Raw genomic sequence first — 17286 nt, forward strand, 5'->3', positions numbered from 1 at the left:
ACTAATACAGAAAATGTACTTTCTATTCTGTTAGATTCACTATTGTAAAGGTGTAAGGCACATTAACGTTCAATGCCGATTCCCTGATTGTCATTAAACGTGAATAAAAGATACTTTGTCTTTATCAAGAAAGTGCAATGGAATGAAAATGTGTCTGATGGAATTTCATTATCAATATTTATGCTTGTCCTTTTCAGGGTTTAACGATCCCGCAACATATAACGTCGTATGAAGGCGTTTGAGCAAAGAGACATCGCCGAGAAATTTGTATATTTTCATTTTTTGTATGCCTCCTTAAAATCCATGGTATTAATTGTACGTGTCCAGTTTAACGTGTTACCGATATGAGTTCTGGAAATAAAACTGCCGTAAAATACCCCAATTTATAATTTTGATCCTGTTGCTGTTAAGTCTAGACGAAAGCAATGTTGGTTTTTCCATTAGAGTACATATTAATTTTGAGGAATCAGCATTTACAAGCAGAACAAAATTCAACACACGCACATTCAGAGAAATATTATCCTTCAATGTCTCGTCCCTGGTCATTTGTAGTTTTTTCTGTTCGCATCCAGTCGGTTACAGCGTAAAATGGGAAAAATGGACCACATGACGCATATCTGAATCTATAATATACAGATCACACTGTTGATATTGACGATGATGTCAGGTGGTCAATATGTTTGTTTGCTAGGGGTTTAAAGTGCTCACAATATCTTTGCAGTATTTGACATTGTGAAGAACTTGGACGAATTCTGAAAAGATCTTGAGTTGAAGTACGATCATACAGCGTCTTATAGACTCATTATATGTTAACCACATTGTATTTCAAATTATATTGATGTGCATATAGAGGTAGCAATACATGCGTCCACTGATATCCTATTTAGGTCCGATGGAGACGAATGCCTCATGATGCATCACCGGAATGAAAGTAGTAAAGTTAGAAAAGATATAGCGGAGTTATTGGTGTATTTGGAGAGGGTGTAGAGGGTTAATTTACAGTTCATTTTTTATAAGATTTTTGCATATAATAATCTTGCTTATAAACGTTGAAAAATAAATCACGGGTAATTATCCCTATTTCTTATATGTCGGATATGTTGTTTTGACGGAGTCACTGTGACTGAATGAAAACATTTCACGGTCGATATTAGATAAAAGGTTTGATTTGGGTTGGTTAAGTATTGTTTAACGTCCTATCAACAGCTATGGTCATTTAAGGACGGCCTCCCCTGTATGCAAGTGGCATGCGTGTAGTGTATGCGTTGGCGTTTTGGGAGGCTGCGATATGTTCGTGTTTATCTCCTTGTGATAGCGCGGAACTGATGCCGATTTTATATTGCTACCTCACTGAAACATACAGCCGAAGACACCCAGCAGAACACCCCACCCGGTCACATTATACTGACAACGGGTGAACCAGTCGTCCCACTCCTAAATAAAAGGTAAACGAAATATTACATGTAAGTGTGCGTATGTAATTTCCAGTATGCTGTTACCGCATGGAGGGCCATGCTATCGTATCATGGTAATGACATTTCTGTAGGATGATCCGTCAAAGCATCCTCGATACTCTAGGGATTTACGCTGTCTGCACCCCTGGGATATGTTATGACAAAATCGAAGGCTCAGTGTGCGCCAGCTTGTGGGTGAGACAGGAAGATATGTATGATACTACGATGTACATTCAATAATATTGCGGCTGCGTAACGGTAAAATTGACTGGCTTTAAATTTGGGTGTCGCTTCTTTGTAGTTCTCAAAGGACAAGGGCAAATGTATCAGCTTAGTGATTAGTCAGGTTAATTTTACCCGTTAAATAGCTAGCCACGTGCCTTCACTTTTGCTATGACATATTCAAGGGGTGCAATCATAAGTGAGCTTAACCCCAGAAGTATCGAGGATGACTTGGATGATAATGTTGAAACTGTCCTCATACGACCATAGCTGTTGCGAGAAAGCAAAAGCCTAGGTAATAGAGGTACTGAATGAACATTTCAGTGGTGGAACACTACCCAAAGATATTTTGTAACCCGGAGTCTGAATAGTCAATCAACACTGACAACTTCCTAACATAAGCGTCTATATTAAAGACCTCGAGGCTCTGTAACTGTGTGATAAACGAGGGGAAGGCGACAATACACTCGAAAAATCAAATAATTAACACATTTCAGCATCTAGGTAATAAATGCAAGTTTCTATTTTATCATAAACAAATAAATTGCGTTAGTCTACTGACAGATTTTATAAGCGTTTGTAGCATTAATGAACAGGGAAAGTATTTCCGGGAACGGCGGTATGCCACGGCGAATGAATAATACTAGTAACTTGTTTACGAGGTTTGAGCGTGAATTGCGTGCTATGTAGCAATCGGGACACCCTCTGCAGGTGTGTTGTTACATGTTGGCAAGCTCAGTTATCTTGATAGTATTTTAATCATCAACTGTAACGTTTTAAACTTGGTTGATCTTTTTTAAAAGATAACAAATAGGTACAATATACGTTAGCAGTGCGTGATGATTTTTACAGTATCAAGCATGCATGGCTGTTTGGTATCGCTGCGACAGATGACGTTTTACTGTTAGCAGACACGAAAAGGGCCAAGTTGTAGGTAACTAGTGATGGATGTCAGAACGGATTTCATACAATCATTACTTTAACTTTGTTATCCCCAGACAGAGATTAAATAGGAAATGGATTGGAGATGACCTGGTGCCATCAACACAATGCATTAATTCATTACTTTTCCTGATCAAGTGTCACGACGTATTACAGGATGCAGTATCGTGGCTTCCTTACGGCGTACCCTAAAAGGAAGCCTTATAACTTACTAAATATCACGACTCATCCTGAAATGATCAATAAGCGACATTACAAAAAGGTACATACCCAGGACTTTTCACAGCTTAAAGGTACTTTTTCATAATGCTGTCTTGTCCATAGAAAATTGTAAAAAGCCGTATATGCTGGATCATTAACCTAGACACGACATGCCGCTCCTTTCTATCAAGACATATATGTTAGTGATATTAATATAAGGCACTCCTGCATGTTTGGGAATGGGATAGGTCTGTTGTTTGGGTTAATGTTTTGGTTTTATTAGCTAACATGCCCGAAGGGCAAGAGAGCTTATGCCATGGCGCAGCGTCCGTCCGTCCGTCCGTCCGTCCGTCTGACAACTTTTCCTTCAAAACGCTACTAGTCCTGAACGGCACAGTAGATTTCGACTTAATTTGGTAAAAAGCATCCTTAGGCCATGGGAATTCTTTTTTGTATACAAGGTGGATGTGGACCCCCTGGAGGCAGATGGGTGGGGTCAAATAGGGGAAATAACCGTAAACCTTTAAAATCCTTCTTTTACCGTAGGGATTAAGGGGATTTCAACTTAAATTTGTCTGGAGCATCCTTAGGCCAAGGGACTCAATTTTGTATAAACGTAGGGGCAGAGGAGCGCCCGCATGGGGTCCAAAGCCAAGGGGAAATAGAAGTTAAACCTTTAAAATCCTTCTTCCTCTGTAGAAAATGATGGGGCTAATCCTAATTTGGTCTAGAGCATTGTTGGGCCAAGGGGACTCAATTTTGTATAAACGGTGGATGTGGACCCCCTGGGGGCCGATTAAGGGAAATAGAGGTAAACCGTTTAAATCCTTCTTCTACACTTTACCATAGGGATTAAGGGATTTTATTCCAATTTTGTCTGGAGCTTTCTTGGGCCAGGAGGACTCAGTTTCGTATAAACGGTGGGTTTGGCCCCTCTGTGGGCAGAGTTGCGGGGCCAAATATAGGTACACTCATTTGAAATCCTTCAACTACCATAGGGATTCAAGGATTTTATCCCAATTAAGCTTGAAGCATCCTTGGGCAAAACGGACTAGCTTTTGTATAAACGAAGGATGAGGCCCCACAAAGGATAATTTTCGATTGTTGCTTTATTATCCAGGTGAGCGATACTGGCCCTCTGGGACTGTCGGTTTGTAGGAGCTCATGTTATTTAATAACGTACCCCAGTGTGTAATGTATGGTTTCATGTGTACTGGGAGCGGTATGTCGGTGTATTGCAAAGCGTGGATTGTAATGGCAATTTCATAGTTCTTCTTCGCTTAACTGTGCCTAGGAGACACTGTCTTAAACCCTTGCATGTCGGGGATAGAGAAAATAATACATTTGCTGTAACCCATTGAATGATCGTAGGAGAAAACTCCGACTGCAATATTTGGGATCTTTATATTTCTCTCTGATTTACAAACAATTCGTTCCCTGTTGATAAATTTTGACACATTTTAAACCTTTTTATTTTTAGTTTGATATATTCATTTTTGAGATTGCCTATTTTAACGTGTTATTTGGCCCTAAATGATTTGCATTATCGATGGGCCGTGAAACATTAGAAAAACAAACTATGTCTAACTTCCTTTTGTTTCATAGCGCCTTCTTTTTCAATACCTCACATTTGGCTTTAATGTTGAACGTTCGCCCAGGCGAAGAATGCAATAGATTACGTTCTCAGGCCGAGACAAACAAAAGATATTTATGATGGAAGTTGTTATTCCCTGCTTAACGTGCAGCATTTAAGGTAATGACAACAACTTGTTCTCCCGTTATCAGTATAATGTGACCGGGCAGAATGCTATGTTGGATTCCTTGAGTGAGGAAGCACTCTAAAGTCATCATCAGATCTGCACTATCCTAAAGAAGCAAATAAACCAACAAACCGCCTCAAGCACACATAGAGACACGTCCTTAAATGACCTTGCATGTAGCTGTTATTAGGACGCTACACTCAATCTTTCCTTTCGTCCTTCATTTCTATCTACTTACTGTTTCAAGCGATGTCTGTCTTTGTTTTAGGTTTAATTTGATGAACGTCCTATCAACAGCTTATGTCATTTAAGGACGTGCCTCCATGTGTGTGTATGTGTGCCTAGGCACCCTTCCACATATCCCTTTGACTGCAGCGATGACAATTAATGCCCCAAAATAAACAAATCAATAAAACTTAAACCAAATTATCGATGTGCATCGACTGCAATTTGTACTTGTCATATTAGTAAGATTGTTCTATGAAATTGCACTTGAGTGGCCCCATTTTTCGTTTACACTGTCTTCATTTAACCTTTGCTGTTACGAGAACGCAAACCCGACCCAATCAAACAAAACAACCGATATAGCCACGGAAATGTTCAGAAAACACAAGTAAAGGGCAAAACCTTTTAAAACACAAGCTCTTTCAACAGCTTAATCAGAGACGCTGAATATTTAAAAGGTTAAATCTTAAGTGACCTTTCCAAGACATTCGACATACGGAAAACATATTGATTCTTTCCAGTACATTGCGTCAGAAACAGAAATAATGAAGAAGAGTACGCATATTTACTGGTTTTGAAACGAACAAAAAGTATCTTTACGAGCGTTGATATTGTTAAAAGTAACAGATGAGACGTTGTTTAAAAAACATGTGCATTCTTCTGAATGACATTTTTTAGGGAGGGGGGGGGCAGGTGGGGGTCGCCTTACAACAACATCCCAAGGGCGATGTTCTGTTTTTGTAGTCATACATTTAGGCAAAGTTTTTTTCGAGTTGAGCACAATTTTTTGGGAAATGTGTTTCTGCAATTTGCTTGATACACAATGTATATATGGCTTCGAAGGAAATTTCACGGGCATGGATTGGAAAACTCTGTCGAAGAGTGAAGTTTTCAAATATCCATTTTAAAACTGCCATCATCGATAAAAACATGCAGTTATATCATGTATAGTCCCCTGCAAGTTAGGAAAACCTTGAAAGATTTCATCTGTTATATCCCAGTAGGTAATGTTCTAATGATACTTCATCCAATAACCTTGACTGGAGTTTCTGTAGCGTTCGTAATGACATTGTCTAACCAGCAATGGACATTATCATATGAACTAGGCTTTGTAATTGTTTTGTTAAATAATATCCTATGAAGACAAGTACCTAGGGAGAATCACTGACCTTTGTCGTATTTTCTCATTTCAAAATACAGTCTACAATTTCTTTCGTCTATGAAATATTACATGATTTTTTATATCATTACGTTTACAACTCGGCCTGTAAACCCTGCTTACATTAATGTGTTATCTCTTTCAAGTAGCTATGGATTTTATAGTTGTTTTTTAATGTCTCGGTATATGATTCTAGTAATCTTTGTGCTTAAAGTTGTGTAGGACAATTTCATTTATATAAGAAGATCGGTCCGTATACATCTTTTAAGGTATTTCCTAAGTTTTGTCCTTTATATATTGATGTATTTTTTATCTTCTCAATTACTAAACGAAAACGGAGATGCCAATACAAAAATGTAATCGATAATGGTTGGTTTCTGACAAGAAATATATGCATGGGTTTGATTTTTTTCACGGTCGATTTACAGGGGATTGGTGTTCGTGATGATAAAAATAAATTATATAATGTGTTGTATATGAAAGCACTTACGGGAAAGCAATTTGATAAACACTATATGTCGATGATGTAAGTTTTATATTCATCAATCTTAAAGTCTAATGTGGATAAGGTAATAAATCAAAGTATGACCATACGGTAAAACGTGGGTGGATGGTGTATCGTGTTTCGTTGTCGACAAATGTTAGGGCTCCTGCAGAAACAATAGTTTTCTTTTGTGTCTTCTTGAATGGCATCAGAGATACCAAAATTGATATGCTGCCCCCATTGCAAAACGTTAGATCGATATCTTTTCCGTTATATCTTCTCTGCCCTCTCTTTTTGGCGGTGTCTACTTCGGTACTCGTTTTTGTATGCTCCTAGCTGTTCCGAGGATGTTAATGGCGACTAATGAGGGAACCCCTGTAGAATCGAGGATTTGCTTTTGTGTCCTCTATTTGGGGACACAAAAAGCGACCAAAATAAATCTGCTGCACCCATCGCTATATTTGGGATCTTTATCTTTCCTTCTACTTCTAACTACCTTTTTATTTCCTAGCGCCTTGCTTGGCAACACCTCACTTTTGGCTTTAATGTTGAGCGTTCGCCCATGTGAGAAAGGTAATGGGTTTTGTACCCAGGCCGGGACATATCAAAGTCATTAAAATGGTAGTTGGTATTTCCTGCTTAATGTTCAGCATTTATGGGAATGGCAACAACTGGTTCACCCGTTGTCAGTTTACTGTGATCTGGCGGAATACTGTGTTGGGTGCCTTCGGCATGGTATTTCAGTGAGATAGAAATGTTGTTAGAAGAAGAAAAAAATATACAGATGCCAAATATTGAAATGGGTGCAGCAGATTTATTTTGGTCGCTTTTGTTTCCCCAAGTAGAGGGCACAAAAGCAAATCCCAAATTTAGTAGGGGGTTCCAACATTAGCTGTCTCTAATGATCATGCAGTGGTCCGTTAAGTATTCTAAATTATAATAGTTTGAAAGTCAGAACAGGTATGTGTTCCTACGAACCTGCACAGACGTGTTTGCATACTGTATCTTTTATATATTTCATGTGTTGAACAAAAAAACTTTTTTATATATATATGAAAAATATTGGTCCACCAGTAAAACATGGAATTGAGTTATGTAGAATCTATAACATTGCTTTGAATATAAATGAATATGCAAAATAAAACCAAATGAAATGAGGTTAAAAGCTCAGGGAACTTTTGGTGGACAAACACTGTTTCTCTACATGAGTAGCACTAGACGGTGTGCAAAATATACACGACAGAGCATTGAATTAACAGCCACGGTTCCGCTCTTCAAAACACGGGGGACTTGTGAGTAAATACTTCTCTGCGCCATTGCGTACAGTGTTCTTTTCATGTTATGTGTGTTGCACGTTACCCTGTACTTGTATAGTCCTAGCTAAAACATCCCCACGGAGAGCGAGATGGCCTTGGGTCAGTTTAACCTTCTGTTAATAGTGACCATTCAGAAAGGGGGAAATATTTGAACGAGATGGTTGTCTAAACAATAGCGTTATCATTGTCACAGGGTTGTGTTCATTATACTCAGCAGGGAATTATCTCTTCATTACTATAGCAGAACGAACAGAAGTTCATATAGTGTTTTTCATTGAAATGGATTGATCTTTGCAGCATGCATGGATAATTGATTTGGTAGGCGCTTGTTATGTTATGACATTTAAATGAGATTGTATCTTTAAAATGGTCTTTAAGTAGTCTCACCACCGATATATTACCTTAGCTGTTGCAATATAAAAACCCAATCAAAATGGCGTGCTACCGTATCCAGGTTATGATATTTCAGTGAGATAGCACCTTAAAGCGATCCAAATAATCCATGGACAGTCTGCATATCACTTTATCTATTTGTAAGGATGTAAATTCCCAACAAAGTATGGGAAAGAGTTGTGATGAAAATAAAGCGTATGATATTTTATACTTGAACATACATAACAAAGTACATAGGAAGAAGATTTGTTTGTTTATGGTTTAACGATCATTTTACCAATCCGTGTCATTTATGAACAATCTACGGTATAATTATAACTCGGACGAAGGGGCAGAGGAGAAATATGTAGACAATTTATGAAGCGTCTCACGCCGAACAATAGTTTACGGATCCGTGCTATCGCAAGGAGGCATATACACCAATATACTGCTCTACACAGGGACATACACATTTTATATATCTGCATATTGCCAAATATCTACAATTGAACTGCTGTCCCCATTACAGTATTTGGGATATTAATATTTTCTTGCTTTTTCCTGGAAATATTTCTGTTTCCCAGTGCCTTGGTTGGCAATACTTTACTTATATACCATTACTTGTCCTTGGTACAGTACATGTTAGATTTACTTTCCAAGAGATGCCAGTGACATCCTCTGTAGCAAAATGAATTATTGTTTCTTCTGTGAAGTTTCACATTGATTAAGTTCAGCCGGCTGTCCTCGTCCCATAGCCCTGAAAGTAGCGAAGGTCATTAATACAGTGTTTACAAATAATAGGGTCACTTAAATAATTATCTACCCGACAAACCCGTTAATCAAACTGCCGGTTCTATCTAAAAAAAACAGGATTCATAGGATAAAAGAGGGATATTGATTTGAAACTATAGCAAATTAAAACCTTTAAACCTGCAATTGATCAGTTGAATATAGAAGATTGAATGTACAGTTAGGAATTATAGAACATGATTTAGAGGATAATAGAGGGACATTGATTTAAAACTACATCAAATAATAACCTTCAAACATGCAATGGATTAAATGAATATCGCAGATATAGTGTATAGTTGTTGGGGATAATTTTTTTAATCCATACAGCTTCATTTCCTATTTGATAACTCGGTTATTATAAAAAGAAATATCTTTTGTTAAAGGTAATAAAGAAATTATCGATAAATATATAACGAGGCAAACATGATTTTAAACAAAATATCTCTCGTTTGTCGACATTACTATTAACATATATCCTTAAAACTGAAATTATCATTGTGGGCTTTCGTGAGTTCGTTTAGGATTTTACATCCTCACTACAGCTTAAGTTTTATAACGACAGTGTCAACAAATGATGAGCCACTTAAATTGCGGTTTAAAGTGTCAATTCACTAAGATGTCATAACTTGGAAATGTTACATGATCCTCCTCTAGGTCACATCACTCTTACAAGTGGCTAGTCAGGGGTTCCTAGGGAAAAAATAGGGAAAATGTATAGAATGAGAAGAAAACACACGTCATACAGTGTATGATGGTGCAGCAGTTCAATTATGGTGTATGCAGTGTCCACTAAACGGAAGACACGGGGAAATCTCAACAGGGGGTCTATTTTTTCCTCTTTCTTCTCCTTTACCTGTCTTTTATCAACTTGATTGTACTCACAAATGAAAATTATGGAAATGAAATAAATAAAACAGGCTTTTTATCGAAAAATCTATTGAATTCGCCAAATCAATGGTGGCATAATTCAAAAATACTATAGCTTTACAAGATTATATTTTTCGAAACACGACTCGTTGATATCGTGCTATCGTTTTCAAACTAAGACGCGGACAAAATTTTTGTGGAATAACGAAAAGAAGTTGTAATAAATCTTACCTGAGCTCCATGATTAACAGCTTCGCTCTTTTGGTGAAAGTTTAGACACTCCGGAAACAGAAACTAACTGGTGTAGGGTATGCTGTCGTAGTTAGTTGCCCTCAAGTTTGCATTCAAAAACCATTTCGATTGAGTTAAGGAGTTTTCTTTAGACCGAAACAAGGCCGAAACTGTCCTGTCAAGGCAATGTCAGACATCTCTTAGTCGATAAAACCTTGAGACGTAATAGAAAATCAATTGAAAATAAATCAGTGCATTACATTGAATGTATCAGAATCACGTGTTAAAATCAGCATTTTGAGTACTTGTCCTCCCCAGGGATGCTTACATGCATTTAACGGTCCATGTACGGAATTATTATTGATCAACACGTGTCATCATCCTGATGCCGTGATTGACGGGCGCTGGCGTCGACACCCCTCTGTGTTCCGTTATTCTGCTTAATATAGCCTTATACAGCATTACATCATATCAAAGATTAGGTAGCATAACGGAGATAACGAAGATATTGCAATTCTGATGGATTTATATCTGAATGCTTTTCAATGACCATCTGTCACAGATTCAGGACTATTATATACTCTGATCACACACGCTATGCACTGCTGGTCTAGTGATTTTTACTGGTTGTATAGAAGTATTACCCCGTAGTCATAGTTGTTATCGAGAACCTATGATATGCCGAACCTTCGTTATGTGGCGCAAATCGATAGTCACTGAACATATTTTTTTATGACGATGATGTTTGAAATTTGAATCCTGGCTTATCGTGTTTTGTGTAGCCTGACAAAAAAATATTTGAACTCAAAATCGGTGAAAGTAAGACAGAATGTGATCAAAGGTAATACGTACGTGGAAAACGAGACATCTTTGAAAAGGTACAAGGAGATTTAGACACCTTTGAAAAATGGATCAGGAGAATAAGTCTCGATGTAAATTGTTGGGAGATAAGGTATCTCATCATCTGTATCTCATTGGTCATTTGCATGATCGTGCGAGTCGCCCACTTAGATGTCCCCATTTAATCGGAGATTTGCTTCATTAGGAACTTTACATAAGATACCACAACTGATCTGCTGCCAGTCCCAATGGCAACATGCGAGACTTGTTTCCTTACTTTGTGTCCAAAATTGCAGTGAATTAATAAGTAAAGGAACAAGAAATACAATTGTACAAATGGGAAAATATTCTTTACTTTCTCATATTGCGTACCGAGTCAAAGACAGTCATACCTACATACTGGTACTTATTTCCTTTGTTCACACTTTTCATTCTTGTTAAAATAATTAAAATCCATTAATAATGCTATTTTATATAATGGTTTTCAACCTTTTTATTCGGTGGCATTTCCAAAAGCATTTCTGTCAGAAATGGCAAGTCCAGCAAAATATGACCGAATAGTTGTTGTGCTACCATTTCCGGATACAACATTTCAGTGAAATGTCAATTTCATCAGACAATGCCTCGATCATCCTTAAATACGTTTAAGCTGTTGAAGGAAAAAACCTAATGCAAAATATTCGTTGCTTTCACATGTTGCGTCACAAAGTTAAAGTCAGTCATACTTAAATTTTCTATGAGAACACCTTCTTTACGTTGACAGAACCCTATATGTCATCTTCATGGAATAACCTATTAAAAATAATTAATATTTGTCAATATGTTTGAGGGGATTGGTGCTCCGGTTATAAATCAAATCCGTGCCGTTCTTTTAGCAGAACTTTGTTTACACGAAAACACAATACCTTCAATCAACCATCAGTATGACTCCAGCACGCAATCATTTGATTATCAGGGTAAACGGGACCTTCAGTGTTCATCTCAGCAATTATTGGCCCCTGGAGGAAGTTGTCCTTGCCAATCACCTGATGCGTCATTCATACATTACACTTTTTTTTATTGAAATGCGAAGACAAACTTCGATCCATAGCATGATACGGACCATTCACAATACACTTTACAATAAACTGCATTGACTTTCAGCTGTCGGGAAATAAAAACAAGTCTAAAATCTTTTTTTGAAACCGTGAATATCTCTCTATACGGTTTGTCTTTAAAATACCTGTTTGGCTGTGTCAAAAAAATATAACGAACCAAAGCCTTTTCTGATATTCGAATTCGCCCATTTGTTTACGTATTCGTTTGTTTGATGTCATATCCTTATTTTCCATCTATACCGCCTCTAGCAGACACAAATGTACGCATAAATTATACTCACAGAGGCACCTTTTAAAATGACCTTAGCTGTTAATAAGGAACTTAAACATATTAAAACCAATCTAGTTTTCCATTTCATTTTCCTGATTATCTCACCCGTGTTGATGAACCATTATCCAAGTAGTAAGGATAATAAGTGTATTGCGTCAGTTTCGATATACGTTTCAGACACTTTTGATAAGTTACTTGAAGTTCAAGCTGTCAATTATATAAAATCAATCCGTAATGGAATGACTAAGGAAGGCCAGTCTGAACTATGAATTATTTGTTATTTTCAATTACCATACTTTGTAGTTTTCCACTTCATATTGGTATGATGTTATTTTTGTATTCTGTTTCGGTCTACGTGCTCTTTAACATTTGATAATCGAGCAGTCTGTTTGTTTGTTTGGTTTTAAGTCCTCGCAACAGCCAGGGTCATATTAGGACGTGTGCCTATAACGAAACCGCCGGAAAGAGAAATTGGATAGAAAAGATTATTTTTATTTTTATTAAAAGCTTAACGGTCCATCAACACAGGAGACGTCCTGAGGGCCAACAAATGGTCGACAAAACATGCAAAATAAAAACGACATTAAACAAACGTAATGGTAAAAGAAAAAACGTTAACTTGAATGAATATTGAAAGTGGCTATTGGGACTCATATTTTTTCTAAAGATCAGCAGCTTTCAGATTTTTGTTATTGTAGAGAGTTATTTATTCGAAAAGAAAATGAAGACATGTAACGTTATTTTAGAAATGTTCTCGGGTTGACTGAAGGTCGGCGAAAATAAAAGTTACGGAAGAAAAAAACCCAATTAGGGTGCATTCAGTAGTTGCGTTTTACGATACATTATACATACACATCGCAGTGGAGCATAACAGGTCTTCTTTTAAATGTCCCTTAAACAAACCACCAAGAAGAAACGATCACCGATTCTGCAAGGGGCATATGAGTCGCATCTTGCAATCATACAGAGGGATACAGCAGACTTATTCTTTCCCCGAATCTGTACGGGTTAATATAAATTGATCAGTAAGGTCAATATCCTTTCATGAACGTGAAAGAGAGGATCTGTTGTATCTAACTGTTTGTTGTAAAAGGCGATTAATGAGGAGTCCACTCATTTAAGGACGTGCCTTCTTTGTGCTTGAGGTGGTATGTTGGTGTAGATAGTGCAGATATGATGCCAACTGCAGGGTGCTACCTCGCTGAAATACCATGCCAAAGTCACTCAGCACAGCGATCCACCCAGTTACGTTATACTGACAAAGGGTAAACCATTTCTTGCCATTTCCCGACACGCTGAATGTTAAACAGGGAATAACGAGTACCATTTTTAAGAGGTAGGATATAAATAAAAGACATTACCTGCAGCCCCCCTTGCAACAGTTATCTGCATCTCTTCACACTTCTTTAATTCTCAATTTCGACGGTGTCATCTTAGGTAACATCATTCGCATTAACTGTTGTGAGGACGTTAAAATCCAACAAGCAAACAAAGTCAATGGATGCAGATTTGCAAAAGTTCCACGCAACGATAACGTCCTCGCAACAGTTCAGCAATTTAGGAGTGGGACGACTGGTTCGCCCGTTGTCGGTATAATGTGATCGGGCGCGGTGTCCTGCTGAGTGTCCTAGGCAGTATGTTTCAGTGAGGTAGCACTAGAAAGTCGGCATCAGTTCCACGCTATCACAAGGAGACAAACACGAACATATCGCAGCCTCCAAACACACACGCATACACTATACGCATGCATCTTGCACACAGGGGAGGCCGTCCTTAAATGACCATAGCTGATGATAGGACGTTAAATATTACTAAACAAACCAAACCAAACCTCACAACAGCTAATTGCGCATAAGGACGGGTGGTTAGGGGGATTATCACCAATGAGAAAGAGTAGGTAGGAAAGAAGAGACATAAATGTTGCAACTAGGGGCAACAGATCCGTGTTTCTATAATGTCCTCTGAGCAGAATACTGCCGATTATGCAGGTGGTGTTTGGATTGGAGTGATAACATTCAGTACCTGCAGGTCTTTAAATAACCTTAGCCGTTTAGAGGACGTTAATCAAAATACACCGAACAAAACAAGGTACTTTCTTTCTCCGAACCTGCATGATTCTCGCTTAACGAGTTAAGTATGGTATATGTTATGGTACAAACTACACGATTGACGTGGCGGTAATTGAATGTTTTCATACCGTTATAGTTTTTATAGTAAATTAAAGTTGACTGCCATTTTAATAATATATATTTATTCATAATTACAAGGGTGTTTGGTCTGACTATTGAACAATGCACATTTCGAATATTGGTGAATCGAACTTCTTGACAAAGCTGCACTAAACTTGCAATCAAATATTCAAAATATATCTTACTCTGATTGTAAGCCGAGTTTGGCTGGTTTCGTCAAATGTAACTGGCAGTGAGGATGGTCAGATGATATAAGCCATAGCGGTTTTGCAATTCAACCTATTGCCGGTTCAAAGATCCCTTTCAGAAGAGACGGTATAGAGGAAGTCATCTCGTCACGATTTCACCCAGGATGTAAATGTTATACACGTGTATACCTACTTCAGCGAAAAGATCAGCCCTTTTGCTTTTCATATCACAAATATAGAATCGGGTCTCACATATTGATGTTATGTGCATTTTTAGACAGATTAAAATATAGGTTATGAAAACATTGATATGTACAATGGATATTTCAGAAAATTTCCATTGCATATTTGATAAGGTCTATACCATAGAACGTTGAATTAATTATTCGTTTGCAGTGTGTATCAAGTTATTGTTTTTGTTTAAAACTATTTTAATGACTCGTTCAAATTTAAAGGGAATTTGGCAGCAGGCAAAACCTATCCAAGTCCTTTCCCTGGAGTTACATTTCAAACAATAGCAGATAATAAACTACGAAAATTAACATTGGTTTTTTAACATCAGGAATAAATCTGGAGGCAAACGAGCTAGTTTTCATTTGGTAAAATATCAAAATATAAAATATAAAATTTATATATTTAACAACAATTATGAAACAAGTAGTTTCAACTTATATTAATCATTCTTGTTGGCCCGGATGTTAGCGCGTGGGGGTCGTAATGTGGGAGGAAATCGGAGTACCCGGAGAAAACCCTCGTGGTCGGGCAGGTGACCCCAACCTTTTTACGTTCGATCGGGGAATCGAACCCCGGCCGCCTTGGTGAAAGGCAAGTGCGCTATCCACTGCACCACCCGACCATCCTTCATTTAGGATCCAAGTAATACTGAGATATGATAAAAGTATTCCACTTTGCATGTTAAGCATAGACTTGCTACAGGGATTTAACTTTAAAAATAGTGGTGTTACATATTTACTTTTCGTCATAAACATATGAAAGGAAAACAATATGTACTGTTAACTGGATACTAGTTGCTAATCACCCATCATCACTCCCATTCCAGGTTTTAGTTTGACTGTCAGCACCAAAATTCCATATACACCGGCACTATGTGATTTACCAGTCAACGAAGATCCAGAATAGGAGGCACCATACATACAAACATACAAACATACATACATACATACAAACATACATACATACATACATACATACATACATACATACATACATACATACATACATACATACATACATACATACATATACCAAGTAATGTAAATGCTCATCTTTCTAGTCCATAATGACTAAGAGCTGCTGGGCAACTAACTAGATAATTATAAAAACATGCAGCTTTTCCATATGATAATAGCTGGAGGTGATTCTCTTTTCAATAACACTGCAACGGAGTTTAGTGTTCCTTTTGATCTATATAGAGATTGCTATTCATCACTATACAATGTATCTGCCAGTCAAAAAACAACCTTGTACCATTCAGTTTGGCCTTGTCTTCATTTATCAAACGACACATCATTCTGGCGGTGTGTATCTGAACGACTGCATAGCAACACATCATCCTGAAATACTAGTCGTTACCGGTAAAACCCACCAAGCACCTTATATTCCTCCGTCAGATTTTATCTGATCCAGCGGCGTTAACTGCTCAGTTAAGGGGCAAATGTTAAAGCGAATTTCCATCACTAAGCCACTGATGAGCTCTCTAGTAGATTACTATGTCAATCTCCCACCGCTACCTAATTGTATTCTAATTGACGTAATTAGACAGCGCGTGATATCGACAGGATATGCAGCTCATGAGTTGCCTAAAGGGTAGAGGTTCAAGACCAACCTGTGCCATCAATTACCATTGGAGTCGCAGCGGACACGGACCAATTATGTTGGTTTTGTGCACTGTATTGTAATCGGAAATGAAGATGCACATACATGTTCGACACAAAGAACAAATCAATATAGCTAATAATATTTGTACTTTTTATTACATACTTACTAATAAATACGGGGTTTTTTTATATGCGATACGACACAATTGCTCTAACCCATATCATCCCTCGCCGTATCCCACCCCAAAACCCGTATCAGCCCCCGCCGTATTACACCCCAAAACCCGTATCAGCCCGCAAAACCCATATCACACCCCTTTTGGATTTTTTTTCGTTTTTCAATATTCCAAAAATAAAAATAAATCAGAAGATAGAAGTTTTTATAAGTAAGTATGTAATAAACAGAATAAAACACGCCTTTTTCCATATCACACCCAGTATCAACCCGAGACTGCAATATCAGCCCGAGGGTTGATATTGGTCGAGGGTTGATACTGGGTGTGATATGGAGAAAGGCATGCATTATTCTCTATTTATCACTCTATTTAGAAGTACACTCACAATATTCATCACATATCCGAATCCGACAAATTAATATCTGGATTGAAATTTCGTTAACTCATATTTCTAGTAACTCTGCAGGAAGTGGGGGGGGGGGGGGGGGGGGAGAGAGAGAATTGTACATGCTGCCCCATTGGATGATCGTAAGAGGCGAGTTAATTTGGGATCTTATCTTTTCTCTTCTTTTCAAACAACCTTCTTCTTCCTAATGTCTCCCTTGACAATGCCTCACTTTTGGCCTTTAGTTGAGCGTTCGCCCCTGTGAGGAAGGCTTTGG

This window comes from Mizuhopecten yessoensis, unplaced genomic scaffold (assembly GCF_002113885.1).
Source record: "Mizuhopecten yessoensis strain PY_sf001 unplaced genomic scaffold, ASM211388v2 scaffold9847, whole genome shotgun sequence".
In the NCBI taxonomy this organism is placed as follows: domain Eukaryota; kingdom Metazoa; phylum Mollusca; class Bivalvia; order Pectinida; family Pectinidae; genus Mizuhopecten; species Mizuhopecten yessoensis.